Source organism: Apis cerana, linkage group LG5 (assembly GCF_029169275.1).
Source record: "Apis cerana isolate GH-2021 linkage group LG5, AcerK_1.0, whole genome shotgun sequence".
Taxonomy (NCBI): Eukaryota; Metazoa; Arthropoda; class Insecta; order Hymenoptera; family Apidae; genus Apis; species Apis cerana.
In genome coordinates this window covers 6158883-6179504 of record NC_083856.1, presented here as the reverse complement: position 1 = coordinate 6179504, position 20622 = coordinate 6158883, and the positions used below count along the sequence as shown (strand labels likewise).

The window sequence follows — 20622 nt, the reverse complement described above, 5'->3', positions numbered from 1 at the left end:
AAGCGGAAAAATCGCGGATAGGAAAACGAAGAGAGAGGAGAGGAAAAGAGAGAAAAAGAGAGGGAGATTGAAAATGAAAGGGGAAGCGGGAACCATTTCCGACTTGGTTTATGTTTTATACGAAAAGAGGGCGAAAAGAGGCGGGGGGTTGCGCCACGCCGGCCATCGCGCTGCCAAAGTGACCGTGAGATCGGGGAAATTGTTTGAGAGCTTTCAAAGCTTTCGTTTCGTTTCTCCCGTCGCATCGCGTCGATTCCCTCCGCCAGATTAAACGTTCCAGGTTTAAACCGTTGCAAGGGTTGTTGACGTAAGTGGGTTTTTAGTGCTTTGCGTCGGGTTGGGTTACAGCGCGAAGTGATCGTCGCAATTGGTGATTCGAAAAGAATAATCTAATCGTCCTCCTCGCGTCGACAGAACGATAAATAAATTCACTTGATGTCGGTGATACCGATCTATCCTCGATTCGAGAAAGGGAGATCGATGCTCGAAGAAGAAAATTGCGAAGAGAAGTAAAAATTGAACGATCGCCATTCCATCGAGTAGTGAAGAATACGCGTAACAATTAAATATTGAGTTTCACGATCGAAAAATCGATGATCCCTCGCTGAATATAAATAACACGTGATACGTTAACGTCAAAGTTGTCGAAATTAATTTTCATTTGTCCATCGTACGAATTCAATTCAGTGCACGGATTAAAAAAAGAACGCTTAAAAATCATGCGCGCAAAATCGATCGTGAATCGAACTTGATCAAAATCCTTAAATCGTTACCCGTTAACGACGCTGTCTCCCGAAAATTCACGCAACAAACACGGAACCGGTTAAAAAATTCGCAGTTATCGCGGCTCGAACGACACGAAAAAGAAACGAAAGTTGGCGCGACGTGTATCCCCTTTAAACACCAGTTTTACGATATCGTTTCGCGACACAGTTTACTCTGTAATATATTGCAGAGGCCGCGCTTGTAACAAATTATCGCGCCACTTGCCTTGTTCAACGTTGCCTGCGAAGAATATCGAAATTGCTTGCATCGAGACGCGTTTCCTTTGCAAGCCTATAATTAAAACGAACGAAGATACGTTCACTAACCTAAAGAAAGTAAAATAATCGTTGAATATTCGGTTATTACGAAGGCACACGTCAACGTCTAGAGAAATAGCGCGATATGACACCATGGATACGACGTCGCTTAGAAATATCGACGATATTCGAAACGACGAAGGCGCGTATCAATGCATGGAAAAATCGATGATACTCGACACCGCGAAGGCACACACCCCCATAATGCCGCCAACGAAAGTATACGGGTAGTTGCCTACGAAAAATCGGCGATGCTTCGATCGGCGATACTCGCACGGTACAAATATTTATTTATATGTACACGTATGTATACGTCAATATTTGAGAGAAATCCGTGGTAAGATTAGATAAACGTACGTCAATGCGTACAAAAATTTGGGGATACTTGACATCGCGAAGGATACGATATCGATCGAGAAATATCGTATTTCGAATTCAGGGAAAAGCGAAAAAATATTCGAGGTATTCGATAGTGAAAATTGGTTAATTGCTTGATGAAAAAAAAAAATCTTCGATATATGGATTATCCGTTAATTGTTCGTACGTCGTTTGATATAGAATATCGTTGTATCGTTGTAGAGTATTATATAAAAAAAAAAGAATTATACGAGGAAAAATAAAAAATATAGAATACTTTTTATAATTTCGTTCGATTACTTCGATCGAGCGCACTTCAGTGAATTCAATTCCCCCGAAAACACGTGTATTTAAATTAACAACACCGCAAATCGGCTCGATGATCTGTAATTTTAACCCTTCTATTACGCTCGCGTTGCAGTTTGTAATCTAATCTCCGTTCTTCTGTTATGTTACCTCCCATTGTATCACTTTGAAATATCATATCGATACACCAAATCGAAATAACTTCATTTTTTCCAATTTCTTACGAATGTTGAATCGAATATCCTGAAAAGAAAAAAGAAATTCAAGATATCCGTCACTCGCAACAACGTTGTCGGACATCGGCCGATCGAGGAGAAATCAAATTTGAATGGCAGAAAAATTAAAAGCTTGTCAAACAAATTCAATACCGACGAAAATTTTCCCTCCTCCCGATAACCCTCAAAAATCTAAAACCCATTTTTCTGCCAGAAAATTGTCAATCAATTAAAATTGTCCGCGCAGATCTAATGAATTACCGAATTATATGATGTTTCCATTTATTGATTCGAATATCATCGACCAAAAGTTTTCCAAAAACGTAAACGAATCTTGATTGAACAACATACACGAAATACTTGTATCATCTCATCAACCAAAGGGAATGAAAGGACGAGAAAGACAAGAAAGAAAAAAACAAAGGAAGGAGAAGTCATAAAAAGACATATTTCGATTCGAAATTAGCGAAATGTCGACGACCCGACAAAGTCCACCAAAAACATGTCGTCCACTGTAAAAAAAACGAGCCTTAATTGAGCAACAAGGGTAACGGGGAGAAGAAGAAGCAGGTACAACGGAACCGTAACGCTCATCGAGGGCGAAAAAGGGGTGGACAAAGAGAGAGAGAAGTCCAAGTCTGGTGGCATGAGAGGGTTGGACGAGTATCCGAGCCACTCTTTGGCGCAACGGTGTCATTAGATCTTAATGGCCGACGACGGTGCTTCAGGACGTTTCGACAAGCAAAACGAACGCGGTGGTGAAACGAGCGCGGAGGGAAAGGGTGCAGAGCGCGCGAGAAGGATGCTTGTTCGCAAAACGTGGTCCTCGGCGGGGAAGAGCGGACGCTGTGCGCGTATAATTTCAGCCACGGTGCATAGGCTGTACTGTGTACGTCGTTGTACGAAGAAAGATGGAGAAAGTCGTATCACGTGGTAAAAAGATGCGTTTCGAAGGGCCGAGATTCACTTTTTCACCCTGGAAAAACCTGGGTGAAACTTGAACTCGGTCGTACGGGGATGGAAAAGTTTATCGTCGATGGAGGGGAAGTTAGCGCACAAAAGAAAATGCTCGCTTTTTATTTTCGTTTCACACGCCAAGAGAAAATGGTCGTTCGTCTGCTTTAATTCGATTTCTCTTTGAGGAGCCCCGCTTTGACCGGAGAGCGGAGGCAGCCCTGGCGAAGGGGATGGTTTTTCCCGCCCGAGAAAATGATCCCAATTTGTTGCAGCTACTTCTCCGCGTTTGTTGAAATTTTCCCTCTGTTATTGTAAAACTTCCACGATACAATCCCTTTCGTCTGATTTTCATAAATGAATCTACGGCTCTCTAGTTACAATAAACGTGAAAAATCGTTTCGAAATCGTTTCGAAATCGTGTGTGAATTATTAATGATGCAAAGGGGAAGAGGATGGGAAGGGAGAAGAACGTAACGAAGAACGGGACGAAAAAGAACGAAACGTAAAGGATATAGGCGATTGAATCGGAGGAGAAAGTAAAATTGAATTTTCAAGCACGAAAGTTCAGCGTTTTATTTCGTTCTACATAAATTTAACGCAGAAGAGTTTTCGTTATTTCAGCGTAACTCGATGTTGAATGGACGAGATAAAGTATTAAAAAACAGGATGGAATTAAGAAGAAGTTTGAAATACAATTGTGGAGCTTTTAGCGAAAGGGAAAGGGGTTTTTCTCTGTAAGAGAAAAAGCGAATTGAGCGAATGAATGGAGCAAATTGCTTTGCAAGACTTTCTCTTCCAGTATTTACTTCTTCTTTTTTTAACCCATTGGATAACGTAAAAAAAAAAAATAATAATATCAACTTTTCCTTCAGCGACTATAAAATAGAATTATAAATGATGGTTATAAAATCAACCTACCTATCTATCTAAAGATACATTTGAAATTTTCCACGACGAAGAATATAATACAGCTTTCGATATCTCAAAAATTTTAAAATAACATGTATTCTAAGAAAGAGCAACGCAGAATAGAATCCTTACAAAATCGAATAAATTAACGAATTATAACGAATATTAAATTACAAATTAATATCGATCTATCATATATAATTTAATTTACTCGTTTTAACAATTGGCCCGGATACGGAACGTATTTCGTGCCATTAATTAATGATGAAAAACGTGTTAGTCAGCTAAATCGATTCAGCTTAGATTTATCGGTTAACCGCGTCAGCAGCAATTAAAACGTGCCACATTGACATAGAAGCACGACTTTATGAGACTCAATTCGAATGATTATTTGGAAGGATTTCCAATATACGTATATTTCGAGTAACGCGTCAAAGTCTGACGTGGATCGAGAATGATTCTCTTGCAAGTTTATTCGAAGAAATTACCGAAGTCTCAGAACTTTTCAGAAAGAAATTAAAACTTTAGAAGGTAAACGATGGAAACAATAAGAACGATTCCCCCGCAAATTCGAAAGAGGCGATTTTAAAATGAATTTAGAATTCTAGGATTCGTACATGAGGGGAGGGGGGAGGGAAAGAGTCAGAGTGAATTTGTTATTGAAACTTGCTGGCTTACTCTTGAACGGATTTGGAAATTTAAGGACATAAGTGCTTAAGAAGATCCTTTGGAATTGGATTTAAATCAATTTAAAATTCACGAACACGGGATATCGGATTTCGAGATATATGTTTCATTGTGAGAATGTTTCTCGTCCGAAACAGACTTCGATTCGCAAGTTTGGGATTGAAAAAACACGAATAATTATTATTGGGTTACTTTTAAAATTTTAAGGGATGGAAAAGGATAAAAATTTTGAATTTTGCGAATTTCAATAGAATCGGATGAATCGTGAAGCTTGAAAGTGTTTGCTCGATACGGAATATTCCATATCGACTCAAATTAAAAGCTTGTTTTGCTCCTGTAATTCGCATATATTACCCTATATGATCAAGAGAACGTGACTTATGTACAAAAGAAACGACAATAAATCAACCGAATAATGTTACTTCGAATCGATGCAAAATAATTTGTCAGTTCAAAATTCACGCGTTTTGAATGAATTTAATAGTTTCCCTTATACGTATCGTTATATATTTCCATGCTGAACGAATTATTTATTCCTTGTTGAAACCTCGACTCGGAAAATCATCCTCTATTATTTCACAAATGAAACATTAATTCCTTAATTAAACTCGTATTAACACCTAAAATGAGTATCATTTATCCACTTTTGTTCCGCATTCAATGCACATATTCGGTTTCTCTCCAAACAAAAGAGAAACTTCTGGAATAACAATTCTAAACTTGATAAAAATCTGCATAAAATTATACCGATCTTCACGTTTTTCGCGAAAGTGATCGAACTGTTCCAACGTTTCCCCGTCGCTTATCAATCCCACAAATTCCATCGCGTGAATGAAATATAAGCAACAACAGCGGATTGTTGCGCCAAATTATCATCCCATTTAAATCTGGGCGTGGAAACGAACGTTAACGTTGTGACGAACGAACGAACGATCGATCGATCGATCCCCGACATCCGCCGTTTCTCCTCTGGCAATTTGTAACGATGATCGATCAGCCCAAAGATTCAATTTGCACGGGACACCGGGTGTAAAAGGCTGGGTGGAAAAGCTCGTCCTAAGCCAGGAAAAATGTACACCTCCGTTCTTTCCTCTGCTTTCTCTAATCCTCGTTGATCGACTGTAGAACCGACTCTCCAAGTTTTCTCGAACAACGAAGAAACGGACGGAAAAAAACGAAAATGTAAACAGGCGGTCAAAAGGAACGGAGAAACTTTGGTATAAGTGAAATTCTATTCTAAATTGAAACGGAAAACGAACGGATCATACAAGAATAATAGGTTCAGTGTATTCGCAGAATTCTCTGAAGATTCTAGATAATCGAAATATTCCCTATTTGTTAAATTACGAGAAATTTATAAATTCGAGGAAGAGAGAATGATCTCACTCTCAATTCAATTGCTAGAATAGACAGACTTTATCTTTTTATTTTTCTAGAATATCCAACAATTATATTCATTGAGAATCTGTACAATTAGAACGATACTAGTTTAATTAATCACGATTTAATTTCTTCGATTCAAAACTTGTCTTATCCTCTCATTTTCCTCTACAATTTGAAACAGCCTCGACGAATGTTTTTCTTTTTTCTTTTTTTTTTCTACAAATTCATATATACATTCTTGCGCTCATTTCACGATCATTCTTTCAATTTTCCATCCAGCTTCTGGGAAAGGGGGAGAATAAAAATGACTATCGGGGATGGATAAAAGAATCCCTCGTTCGCGAGATCGAGCCGGGTTTAAACAGTAATTTTCGAGAGATCTGGCAAGGAAAACGGGGAAATCTCTTTTTCCGGGGAAATCCGGCAAAAATTCGTCCGCGATCCATCCTCTCCTCCTCCTCCCCGAGATTATTCCTGGTCTGGAAACGAGTTTTCCAGGTGCGGTCGACGCGGTCGGTCGACCGATTAGACAAACTCGTTAATGGTATAATTCGCTGATTAATTAATTGAACGTCTGAGGGAGGGAAAGAGAAGGAGGAGGAGGAGGACGTTTAATCGTTCGTTTCGGGGAGGAGGGAGGGATAACGAGTGGATCCAGTGTTCGCCAAGGAAATTGTTCGCTAATTGAACGAAGAGGGGAGAAAAAAGGCGAGGGATACAAAAGGATTTATTCCATCGAATAATCTCTTCTGGTTTTTCTTTTCTCTTTTTCTTCTCTCTCTCTCTCTCTCTCTCTCTCTCTCTCTCTCTCTCTCTCTCTCTCTCTCTCTCTCTCTCTCTCTCTCTCTCTCTCTCTCTCTCTCTCTCTCTCGCTCGCTTGCTCGAGGTTGATTAATCTCCGACGAAAGCTTTAGCGCGAAAAGAGCAACGCGTCTAGTTGTTTCGTCTCTTTTTATCACGAAATTCGCGTGGAAGAATGCATAAGAACGTGTGCGGAATAAAAAGACGAAGGGTACCCCATTTCATTTCGCGAGCTCATTAACGAAACACTATCGAATCGAGCACAGCCTCTATCCTGTTCGAAATGGGATCGATGATGATCAGGTATGAACAGATGGGATTTCGCGACGGAAGTCTTTTCCTCGGTGATAAATGGAAGGCCCGCCATGTAAAATTGCACGAAAAAGCGCGCCGATATGAATTTGCGTCGAGAGACTCGTGCATTAATATTATATACATTTATCTTTCCTATTTTATATATATATATATCTTTCCTCTCTTTCCACGATATGTATGTATATTCCAAAAAGAAAAATTTAAAATTTGGTTCAAATACTCAAGGATCAATTTTGATCGAATATGTTTGCCCGTTTTGACGTGGTTCTGTCGATATTCAAAGAACTCGAGGAAGTAATAAATTTTTCATTCAAACCAATCTTCGTCACACGGTGTGGCAACGACGTTCGACATCCGTTCTCGAGAGAGAAAGAGAGAGAAAAAGCGACGAGATTCCGAGAACCGGTGCTCCAGTTTATCTCTGCAACGTGCATATTACATTCTTTCTCGTAATTCATAGTGGTTATGATTCATAACCGTGCACGGATTTCCAGGAGGAGACGCACAGAAGGTGCAACAAGTAAGCTCGCTCGTTTCGAGACGCGAACAGAAACTCGAAGGGCGAGGAATCGTTACAGCGAGTAATACACGAGAAACGGAGGCATGCATTTTTTAATGTTTCAATGGGGAGGCGTGGCAGCACGAGCACGAGGAATTAAGGAATCGATTCGAGGAAGGGGAATTCCGTTTTCGACGAAAACGGATCAACAGGTATCCGTTTGCGCGTGACAACAATACCGGTGACAGTTCACCAGACCATTGACCAGAACTTCCACCAGAGAGAAACGATTTTCCACGAGGAAACGAAAATCCGCCCGGCAGGGACGACGCGTCTGTCATCGAGTCGAAGTTTGAAACGCCACCCTTTCAACACAGTCGACAAGGGAGGGAGGGCTTGTTGTTCCGTTCAACTTTAAACACCGATGCAACCCCCCTCCTTCCCAAGCTCAAAGGCAACGTTTGCTTATCCGTCACAAAGTTCGCGGCGTATCGAGACAACGTTTCCATCATCATCTCGAAATTTATCACGCCACCCTTTATTCTCTCCCTCCCCCTATCTGTCCTCTTTTTATCGCGCAACGATTAAACGTCGACGCGTGAAAAGTTGGCCGCGAGCGTTCTTATCGGAAACTTCATCCCCTCCCTCGACCCGTCCGACGAACACGTAAATCTTCGTCTCCATCTGTGCCGATTTTTCCCTTTTCTTTTTCTTTTTCTCTTTTTTTCTTCGGAGAACGGCAGTGTCGGTGGCAGATTTTCACGATGGCGGTGGGTATGGGGGAGGGGGAGGGTATCGATCCCCGGCCGGATTTCAAGTTTTTCCAACGAACGAGCCACGAACGGGTGAAATCGTGCAACGAAGCGTGGATAACGCGAACTTCCGGTCCCCGTGGCGCGAGAATGCACACGCAATGCTGCCCCTCGAGACGAATATAACCTCCTCCTTTTTGTTCCCGCCCGATCCCTCTCAATCGAATATTCGAGTCGGCCGCGATAACCGATTTGCCCATCGATTTCGCATTTGCCGCCCATCGAGAAACGTTTCTCATCCCCGTCCACCATTGGAACAGGCTTCCTCTCTCTCTTTTCCTCTCGCGTGCCGCCGGCTGCTCCCGTAATTTTGAATACTCTTCCACGCTAGCCCACGTTTTAATAGCTTCCGACGGCGAGAGTACCGATTTTCCATCCCTTATTCGTCTCCCTCCACTCCCTTATTCGAGTTTAATTATTCACGGCAAGTAGGGGAGAAAGTTTCTCCTTCCCCTACTTGGTGGTGATATCACTGGGGGTGGCGCATCCCCAACGTGATATTAATTCGGGACTCTTTGAAAATCGAGTTCCTTTGCGCGGTTCGATTCGTTTAATTATCGATCGCTGAATATTTGAATATATGGGGAGGAATATAAGAGGAAGGAAGAGATGTTTTAAGGAAGCGTTAAGTTTAAAGTCGAGCTTTGGTTAGTTTGTAATACGTCAACTTCGGTGTTGTTATTGTTAACAGGATGATTTGATATTCTCGTTGAAGAGGACGGTGAATAGAGGTTTAAACTATTTGAAATTTTTCGTAAAGCCTATTTCTATTCTAAATTCGTAATGTTTTCTAGCGAAAAAAGAAATATTTGTACAATTAATCTTTGAAATATCTCTGAGAGCTGTCTTCATCCATGAATGATGACTAACAAAGAAAAATATGTATAATCCATATTTTTCCAAGAATCACATCGTTCCATCTCAATTAACTGACAAATCTTCTTAGAAAAAATAATTAAACACCTTGATTGATACGACGACGAGAAACGGAAAGAGAAAAACTTATATAAGGTATTCTTGTACCAAGAATAATAGAATACAAGAATACAAAAAAAATAATTGATACAATCAATGAAGTTCAACCTGAATATCGATTTCAAAAAATTCCATCAAAATTAATCTAGAAGAGAAAAATTTCGCTCCCTTGTTTGTCCTAGTGAAAGCCAAGACGAGAAGAAGGAGGAGGAGGATTTAAAAGTTAAGCCTTCCGATCCGATCAGGTAGTTGCCGATTGCTAAACAATTCCTCTTTACTTAGGGGAGGGCCTTAAGGAAAGGAATCGACGCTTCTTACACAACTTCCATTCTCCACAAAAGCATTACACCACCACGAAAATGAAAATTCTCGGCAAAAAAAGCTTGCTCCACTCGATTTCATTTAATTCTCTCTCACCGATTTAGAAAGGTTAGGAAGAGTGAATGAACGTCCCCGCGACGTTTTCCTTCCAACATCGAGAACCTGGGATTCAGGAAGGAAGCAGGTTCGAGAGATCTTGGTCTCCTCCCTTGGGAGACAAGGGTTGGGGAGAGATAGGTTTTTAGTAGCTTCTTCGTATTGTTTCCCCTCGCGATTGTCGGAGGGAAGATAGTGCAGCAGGATCGGGATCTCGGGGTGTAATGGACGCCACGATTTAGATTCCACGCTCGTGGAACTTGATATCGGGGAGGAGGAGGAGGAGGAGGAGGAGAAACGGTTATTTCGAGTTACTTCGAAAAATGGCTCGGCGGGAACTGATTGTATCACGCGTTATGGAGAATTTAGCTTGTGAAGTTGAACAATGGATGGATAGAAGGGGGAGTTTGGATTATTTTTTGAATTATATTTGAATGATATTTAGAATTTACGAAACGAGAATTCAAATTGATAGGAAATTTTGATTGCATACGAAAAGTTGAACGAGAGACGAAAGTCTTGAAATGCTTGTTGCGTTTCATCAGTTTTTCGACGAGATGATGGAAATAAGTAAAAGAGTATTTTGGGTTCCTCGTCGATTCGAGTATTAAGATATTGATATTGGAAAGAGGGATGTTTGCGCATGAAAAAATTGTGTTCTTAACGAACCGAGGATTCGGATTGATATATTGGTTTATCAAATGGATTACGTTCTTGATCCAATCAAATTGGCACGGTTGGATGTGCAATTACAATACAGGAGTTACGGCCCCTCGAATTGGATCGCGGTCGTTTTGTTTTATTGGCTTATCTCGATGGAAGAGGAAAAACTAAATTAATGAAGCTTACCGATTCACGGGCTGTTTACGAAACAGTCCATTTATCTTTTCGGAAGACTGTTACAATCCTAATATTCTTACTCGATCATGATTCGAGATCAAAAAATCTTCGAGTTGGACAAAAATTGAACGTAAACAAATAAAAGGAATAACGCCGTAAAAAAGACAATTGGAGAAAGAAAAACGTTCGATTTAAAGGAACAGATTTGATCAAGTTTTCCAAAATCTATTTCTGTTTGAAAAAAGATAACACGTAGAACTTTTGAATACCGTAAAAAAAATAATTGCAGAAAAAATCAAGAATTTGGTTTTCTTAGGAAAATTACTTCTTGTGTCTTTGCACAATTAAAGCATCTTCGCGAAACTTACATGTAATGCTAATTAAAAATAATCTCCTCCCCTCCCTTCGTTAATTTATTTCTCATAATTTCATTCGATATTCTAAATATCCTTTCTCTGTTTGAAAAATCAATATCAAGAATTCAAGGAAAATTCCAAAAACTCCAATTTAATCGATCAAGCAGATAACAGATTAACAGATTAATTAAGATCAATTAATTAATTATCTTCGTTTCCTCGTCGATTCGATAATTTTAATCAAAGAATGAAATATCCACGCATAAACGAACAAAAGTGACCGCGTCAACGGAAACAATGTTATTCCTTGGCCGAGCAAGAGGAAGAAAGCTTCTCTCCCTTTTATATCGTTATTCCAGGACACTCGCAAACAGCGGCGCGTAAAACTTTCCACCCCCTATTGAGCGTAATGTGTTACGTCGATTGGCGACTCGGTATAATCGAAAAACTTCCCTTCGAATTAAAGCCCCGTGGATGAAAAAGAGGAGAAGGAGAGCGAATGAATGATCGAGTTTGAATGAGAGAGAGAGAAAGAGAGAGAAAGGAGGGGGGAGGAGGGGGCAATTTAAAACTTAAATAACAGCATCGACGACTTTAGAACTACCTTAACGCGGCAGGGAGAAAAACTTCTCGTCTGAACGATCGAACCACCGTTAATCTTTGTTCCCGAGAAATTACCAACACCCTCGTAAAACGTTCGATAACGCGGCTTATAAATCGTTATTTGTTGCGAAAGTGGATGAAGAGAATACCGTTCGGAGATAATAAACTTGGAAAAAATAATTTCTCCTTCTCTCTCTCTCTCTCCCCTAAATATCGTGAGAAGTTGAAATTTTTTTCCATTAGAAAGAAAAGAAAAACATATTGTATCCGTATTATTGAAGATATTAGAGATACTCTTCTGTGTGGAGGAATCGAATTGGTTTGATATTGGAAAATCAATGTTCATTTTCTGAATAAGAAAAAAAAGATCAAGGATAATTGTTATTGAATAATTCTATTTTCACCGAATCCCATCTAACGGAATTACTTTACTCAAGATTGGGGAATGAAAATTCAAAAATTTCCACAGTTTCTTCGATTACGTGTTCGAACGCGCGAGTCTCGCGCCACCTCAAATTTTCACCTCGAAGATCGAAAGAAAAATAATAAGTAAGGAAACAAAAATAGAAGAACTCTTTCTCTGGAAGTTTGTCGAAACCAGGTCCAGTAAAACTATAATTATCTCCATGAAAACTTTTTCTCGACCGGCAACAATTATCACCGCCTGTGTCGTACACATGTACACGCGCCTCCCCCGATTTTCTTGCACCCCCTCCCCCTGTGAGAAGAAGGCGACGTGTCCCTGTTTATGTTCCCCACTCCTCCAAGGAAGGAACGAACAGACCAACTCCGATAATTGCCACAGGATGAAAAACAATTCGCGCTAATTATCGCGACGACAACGAGCGCGACATCTAATTACCGGCATGTCCACCCCCGCTGCTTTACACTTTTTTCCCCCCATCGAGATTGCTTATTGAAGTCGAAGCTCGTGCCCGAGGAAATTACGCCAACCTCTTTCAACCACCGCGGTGAATCGTTTAGAAATGTCCAAGCAGGAAGGAGGAAGAGAGGAGAAGAAAAAAGAAGACACAGGTCTATCTTTTGGAAAGGAAAATGAGAAATTCTTGTCAATCGTCGCATTTAGAAATACCCAAGTGGGAGGGAGGAAGAGAGGGGAAATAAAAAGAAGAAAAAGACCCAAGTCTACCTTTTGCAAAATAAGAAATTGTTCTCAGCCACCACGGTGAATCGTTTAAAAATGTCTAAATGGGAGGGAGAAAGAGAAGGGGAAAAAAGAAGGGACACAGGTCTATCTTTTGGAAAGGAAAATGAGAAATTCTTGTCAATCACCACGTTTAAACCAAGTGAGAGGGAGAAAGAGAAGAGAAAATAAAAAGAGTGTATCTTTTGCGAAATAAGAAATTGTTGTCAATCACCACGGCGAATTTAAAAATATCCAAATGGAAGGAAGAGAAGGGAAAAAAAGAAGCGACACAGGTCCATCTTTAAATAAGAAATTGTTGTCAATCACAACCTTTAGAAGCATCCAAGTGGGAGGGAGGAAGAGAAGGGAAAAGAAAAAAGAAAAAAAGGACCCAAGTTTATCTTTTGGAAAGGAAAACAAGAAACTGTTGTCTCAAAATCCACGATCCGTTCTATTCTTCGCGTACTTTGGAACACCATTTTGGTCGATCGACGTCACGGTTTTCAGGATGGTCGGATGGTGGATGCAGGAGGTGGTGCGAATACACTGTTTGCTCGGCCAAGTTTCAAGGCTAAGTGCACGGACAAGAAGGTGGAGCGAGGGAATTCATTATTCACCGCGGCTGAGTACATCGTTCGGTTATTGATAGGGAAGGCTAATGGAGTTTTCAAGTCTATCAATAAACGCGGAGGAAGGAACGCTTAAAGGGGAATAAGAGTGAAGAGTTGTCGTTGGAAAGTTGGATCGTCGAAAAGGTAGGGCGAGGGCAAAAGTCGAGAATTGATAAAAGACGCGAAAATCGAGTGGCGGTGTTTCGATTCCAACGGTTTGCGTCGAATGTCAAAGAATCGGATTAGAGAGGGAGAGATCCACGCGATTCGCAGCCATCCAAGTTTTCAAACTTTAAACCCGTGTAATTTAAGGGGGCCGAGTTGAGAATCGCGAAAGTAGTTCAAAGGGCAGGTCGATATTCGACCCGGACAGATAGATGGGTCTGTAATCATTTAAAACTTGGACACAGAGCGAAAAACTGGAACTCAAGGGCGCTCGAATGATCGAAAGGAGAGTATATTTGAAAATTAAGATTCCAACTCGTGTTACACGAAGGGCAAAATTGAAATGAAGTATATCACATCGTCTTTATATCATCCTTCTTTCCAAATCGAAATGCAAATTAGTTTTAGGGAAAAAAAACTTCATCGCGATGAAATGTGATGAAATATGCAAATGAAAGATTTAATATATAATTAATAAATGAAAATTTGAATAGTTTATTTGATAGTTTATTAAAAGAGAAGAAACTCGTAATTTCTAAACATTTATCAAAATTACATAAATTCCATAACAATTAATCCTCGAGCCACGAGCATATCATAATACCCCGTTCCAAATACCAAACACGACTTCCGCTTTATTCGGAAAATTGTTATGCAAACATCGAGAGCGAGCGTCTTGATTTAATAACCGCGATACGTACAGCAGGATGAGCAAGGAGAAGCGAGGTGAAGCGCGAATCGAAGGTATACGTGCTTGTTGATAAGAGAAGAAGTCAAAAGTGGAAATGAAAGACGGAAGAAAAAGGATCGAATGATCAAGAAAAAAAAGAAGAAAAGAAATGAAAAGAGAGGAAAAAAAAGAAGAATGAAATAACGCACAGAGAAGAAGATGAAAGACACCAGCGAATAGCAGAAATAAGGGAGAAAAACTCTAACAGGCAACAGCATTGTGGAGAAAGAGCAATGCGGTGGGAGGTCAAGATGTAGGTGAAAATGGAGGAAATATGAATAGACGACAATAAGAAGAAGTGGAAAAGAAGGGAACGAAGAGAACTCGGGAAGAAGAAGTTGAAGAAGTTGAAGAAGAAATTGAAGAAAAAAAAAAAGAATAAGTGGTGCTTGCGGCCGGCGCCGTAACTGACGTTTTCTTTCATCTGCTCAAAGCTTCCGCCCCCGCCGGCTTCTTTGTCCGGTTCCATACCCGTTCACGACCATCCTCTAAAAAGCTCATTTCACCAACGTCGCATCGAGCAACATCTCGCGGATATCTCGTTCGCTGTTTTCCACGTCGTGTTTTCTCTCACTTTTCCTCTATTCTCATTCTTTGCTCTTTGCAACTCGCTTCTGGCGGAGAATGAAAGATAGGAAGAACTTCCGGGATGGAAAAAAGGAAACTACGGGGATAGAAAGGAGGATTTTTCGCGTTTAAAATGAAATTAAGGAACGGAGGAATGGTTTAAGTTTCTCTAATTTAACTAGCAAATTTAGGCGAAGAGGAAATAATTTGAGAATTTTTTAAATTTTGAGAATTTTTTTTTCTGCGTGCTGTTATAGAGAGCCTGCTTTCAACGATGTTGATTTAATGAGATTACGAGGTGTTAGTGCGCGGTTGAAATTAAAATTAGGAATGATTCGTTTCGAGGATTCGGAGTAATATGGTGAACGAATTCTAAATATTCCATGTAATTGATTAATACGGTTATATCTTTCTACCCTTTCGTGAAAAATTTCACGTCGTATTGGGAGAAATATACGCAGAAGGAGAGAAATTTAAACGTTTGAAAGAGAAATTCTATCTAAATTCTATTTGCAATTCTATTTAATATATTTTCGAATATATTTTAAAATTCTAACTAGTTTCGATTAAAACTTTTTGCATATTTATACCTTTTAAAGTAATTTAAATATTTTTTAATATTTTTTCAAAAAAGATTAAAAGAAAAAATTACCAAGATACAAAAATTCTACCTACGTTTTATCTCGATATATAGAGCGATTTTATTCATCAAACTATAAACCTATAAAAAAAAAAAAAAAGAATAACGCGACAGACAATAACCGGATATCGTTAAGAGTAATTTTTTACGTTATAAAATAATATAGCGCGACCTCGTCGCGCGTATCGAATTTAGACAGAGAGTTATTCAGTTTTTGCGCCAGTTCGTTACTTTCAACCTATAATGGAGTGTTTTATCGCGATCACCCGACCGCGGCACAAAGTGACGGAGCTGCAGATAATTGCGCGACGGGAAGTGGGTCAATTTTCGCTACGATTGACAAACACATACGGCTGTTTACCATGAGAATGCCCGTAACACACGAACGTAATTCGACTATGGTCAATCATTGTTATTAATCGTGCTTTGTCGGCGAAACAGACTTGGGAAACAGGGATGAATACCGGAGAAGAACGGATGATAACACGATACGTGTCTGTAATCTTCCTATATATATATATATGCATGCGACAAGAATATGTTTCAAAGGATAGCGAGTTTGTTATCACTTTGTTAACTAAGACGATTTTAAAAAAAAATCTCATTTATCCATTCATCACGTGCGATCACGTTAAATTTCAAATAACAATTTTACGTTAAGTGAAGATAAAATGGACAGGTGTATGAAATGGAATTAATTGTGAGAGAATGAAAAATGAGGTGGGAGGAGACACGACGGAGAAACGGGTTTTCAAAGCCGCACGGACTGGTAAAATCACTGCCACGTACGAATAAGGGATTAGAGAAACCATTAATCCAGGTGCAATTAATCCCTGTGCTGCAATCTGCGGGATCAAGGACAACCAGAAATTCCACCAGACAGTATATTGCTTTGAGGTACAAGGATCTGTTCGAGCCAACGAGGTTTAAACATTTTCGCGATCGTTGGCCTCCAGTCCAACGTTTGATCTTGGATTTTCTCCGAGGCAAACGATTTATCGTGACAAAGGATCGGAAGAAGCGTAGTTAATTCGTAGCTGTTCGCAATGGACGAACAAATAGAAGCGCAACTGATCCAATACAAAATGGAGGGACAAAGATTTCGATTGCTCGAGCTTGTTGTTAAAAACTCCGGACTTTAAGAAAATCTGCAGAATTGCAAGAAGATACGGGTACAAATTTTGCGTGAATGTGATATTATGGAGGTATAATATTTGAGATTTTTTTAATTTGTAAATGAACTCCTATCAATCGCAATAATCGCCGGTATAATTTTTTTTTTAATCGAACGAGAGAGAGAGAGAAAGATGAAACGAGAATGCAACTCGCGATCTCGAAACTTTTCGTGAATCAAGAATAAAACATCCACTATTCCCTGATACGAATTCCATTCAAATATGCCACGTTCGAAGAAAACGATCGGATTAAAATTTAATTAAGCGCGTAAATTGGAAAAGTGGGCCAGTGGGACTGTACGCGAAGGGAGAAACAACAATACAACAACGATATACAACGATCACATTGTTTCGTTACTTATTCATTACCTTGGCGGATGCACCGATACTATACTCGGAATCGAGATTCTAAACCGAGTCGAAAGTTCACTCGGTTTCAGCAACGGAATGTTATTGGCTTTCTGCCCAATTACAAACAATCGTGCAACGCTTCTGCACGTGGCATCGCAGGTACGGTCCCCCGCTTCAAAAGTTTCGCAAAACTATCGTTCAACTCAACCCTTTTCCGCTCTCGAGACACACGCGAAAACGTTTCACAATTCAGATTTCTTTTCGCTTTCGTTTGGTTCATACACGCGCGAATATGTTTCTATCATTGAATCGCGTATCGAGAGAAAGAGCTATTGATACACGGAATTTATATATAGAATACTTTTATATTTTTATCAATGTTGCAATAAACCCATTGATCTTTTGATTTTTCCACGCCAGGAATGATTCGATGTAAAGAAATGTCAGCGATGAAAAAAATTCACAAATCATCGGCACGTTGTTTTTTTTTCTTTTTTTTTTTATAATGTCAAACCGTATTCTCGGGGAATTAACGGCCAAAGCAGAACGATATTTCACGAAAAATAATCGCGTAAAATGCAAATTCACGAAGCGCGATGCATTATAATATATAGAATACAATATAATATACGGAACACCGAATTGTTGCTGAGTCAACGTATCAGACAATGCGTCGCCTCTAATTTACCGTTTCCATGAAAAAATTACAGGTCAGTTCGTATAACCTCGCACGGAAACCACGTTTCTCGCAACTTCCGGGACAATCCTCGTGGGCTGTCAGTGCGACGAGGAGATAGGGAGAATACGCAACGATTTCTGACGGAGCGGACAGCAAACCGAGGGAATTTTACCGAGAGGTTGTCGGTGGATATTTTTCGTTAAACTTTGTACAAGCGTGAACGCGTCCAACGGCGTCATTTTCGCATAGTATACTGACATGGTTTGGCATGGAAACCGGCCGATTTCTCGTCGAAAAGTTATTCGAAACGTTGCGAGATAAATTGTTTTCATGGAGGTTTGTATAAAATTTTGCGAGTTAAACTTACTTTCGTACGTTCTAGATTTTGGCTGTTTGACAGGAATTGAATTTTAAGAAGACGGGAATGAACGATTTGAAAATCGATGATATACTATGCGATTTACTATTAAATTAATCAATTCATTGATAAAGGAAGAGGAGAGATTATAAATTATAAAAGGATATTCTATTCAAAAAACAGATTAAAAATCTATTATTCTATTTTATCCAAAGTAATAAATCATTTTAATAAATTTTTGTTAAAAATATAATTGCAGACTACTAATTAACTTAATTTGTTATATAATTCATAATTGCATTTTGTTCTATCTAATTTATATCTATATAATTTAAAAATCCTATCTAGTTTCAAATCTAACTTAATTTAAAAACGTATCCTATTTAAACTGAAAATTTTACTTAATCTATCTATTAAAAATCTAATTTTTTTAAAACCTAATTATCTAAATATAATTAGAAAAATTAGATTTCATATAATGAAATCCTTCTTATACAAAGAAATTGATAAATTGAATATTGAAAATTGATAAATCCTATCTACGTAGAGATTTAAAGTAAAATTTTATGAGATATAATTAATTAAAAAAAAAGAAAAATGAACTGAATTTTTATTAACATACATATCATTAATTATTATTATTTTATATTTTTTTACTTATCAAGAAATAAATAGTTTTAATAACAATTGATTTTCAATATATTAATATTAATATATTAATATATTAATATGAATATCACATTTATTATATATATATATACTATATATTATATATTATACAATATATACATATAAAATGATGCAATTTTGACTTATTAATTAAGTCACATAATAATTATAAAGGAATTAAAAAACATCTAACTTCTATACTAAAATATTCAAATGAAATAATTCAATTATGTTATAATAGAATAGATTTTCCATCTATTCTAACATTCACATCATAACAAGCAAATATATTCATATAAATATTTATATGAATATTTAATTTTGCAAATATTCATACTGAATGCATGTTGATTATACACATTAACTTTACTCAAAATTTATGCTAGTTAATTACAGTGAATATATTTTAAATCATAATCACTAATAATGAATATTATATTTCATACTCTGTATTTAATATTACATTAATACTATAAATTAGAAAATTAATATGTTATATCTATATACAATCTATATATAACCTATAACTATAATACATGCAAGAAAATTTTATCTAAATTAATGAATAAAATATAATGAAAAATGAAATTACTATTCATGAATATAATATTCATAATCACTATACATAAAATTCTATGTATACCAATTATCGACTTTGATTCTATGATATGATTGAATAACAGAAAAATAAAAATGTGTGACTCACCAGTCGATGCGAAGAATCTGCTTTGTTATTAATATGCGTTGTATTAGTATTGCGTATGTGAAATTGTCCTAGAAAAGAAACAAAATAATATTTTCTTATTTTTCTTTTTACCTTTTTGCACTACGAACAAAATGTTTTTGTTTTGATACTCGAGCATATATACGTAAATACGTGTCGAAAGGCAAGTGTAACGTATCGAGATAAAAATGTGTCATGGCGTCTCTTTCGTAAGAATAACGAAAATTATGAACACAAGATATAAATGATATTATAGAGTCTTCGCGAGCAAAATGCACTAAAATTTGAATATTTCTTCGATTTTTTTATTCAAATACAACAAAATCTAACGAATCTACACTTATTTATAACTTTAATCTGTTTGAAATAGAGAAATAATTTAATATATTCGATATAAAAAATTTCAATTTTTTAAATTTTTCCTACTTTCGTCTTAATATTCTTAATAAACTATGGAAATATATGTAATTTATATTATATATACATGTAATTTTGTATTATTAATTTTATATATTATCAATAATCCAATGTATAAAGAAATATAATATAAAGGTATACGTACATCAGTTTCAAACGTTAATCTGGAAGAGTCCATTATTAATTAACATGGCGTCTATAATGTAAGCCTCTATTGTTTCAAAATATCTTCAAAGCCAATTGATATCTAAATATATAAAAAAAACACAAAAAAATCGAAGGATTAATATAAATACACGGAATTGAAGTCAATTAGATTAAAATAAAACAATAATCGAATCTATATTACGAAAGAATCTATCTCGAACATAAGCTACCGATACAAGCTACCGATACAAATAACCAATGAATATAAGAAAAAATTACTTGATTTTGTTGTGGCGATGTCCAATAAATCATTAAATAGACGTGGATTACTCAAATAACACTGGTAGTACTTCATAAACGATAAATTAACACTAATAAAAGTAATTACGCAGTTGAAATTACACTGGACCGCACGACACGTCCTTTCACCACGATTTTTGACACCACTATGACGCCTCGCGCATCAAATTTAGTAAGGAGCTTTCCTATTGGTTGAAGCAATACGTAATATACGATCTCCATTTACTTAAGCCGCGATAATTCAAACGTAATTCAAACATTAAACATCGTATACCTTTTTTGTTTTGACGAATTATGAAATATTATATCTTAATAATTTTCTTTTCTTAAATAATAAAAATAAATAAATAAATAATTTTTATATTTTATTGTTTAAATTATGTTTTTTAATTTTTATTACATAATAAATATGATTATTTCTTATATGT

General features: G+C 37.5%; 1 long non-coding RNA gene across 1 annotated transcript in view; it reads right to left on the bottom strand.

Moving 5' to 3' along the window:
• The window catches only part of LOC114577516 (uncharacterized), a 54932-nt gene extending 34585 nt beyond the window's left edge, over window positions 1-20347 (bottom strand). Inside the window, exons 1-3 of the long non-coding RNA XR_003697661.2 lie at window positions 20174-20347; window positions 19893-19994; window positions 19313-19380 (exon numbers count right to left, since the gene is read on the bottom strand). This is a non-coding gene — a long non-coding RNA (uncharacterized LOC114577516). The remainder of the gene's footprint in view (window positions 1-19312; window positions 19381-19892; window positions 19995-20173) is intronic.
• Between the last annotated feature and the right edge of the window lie 275 nt (window positions 20348-20622).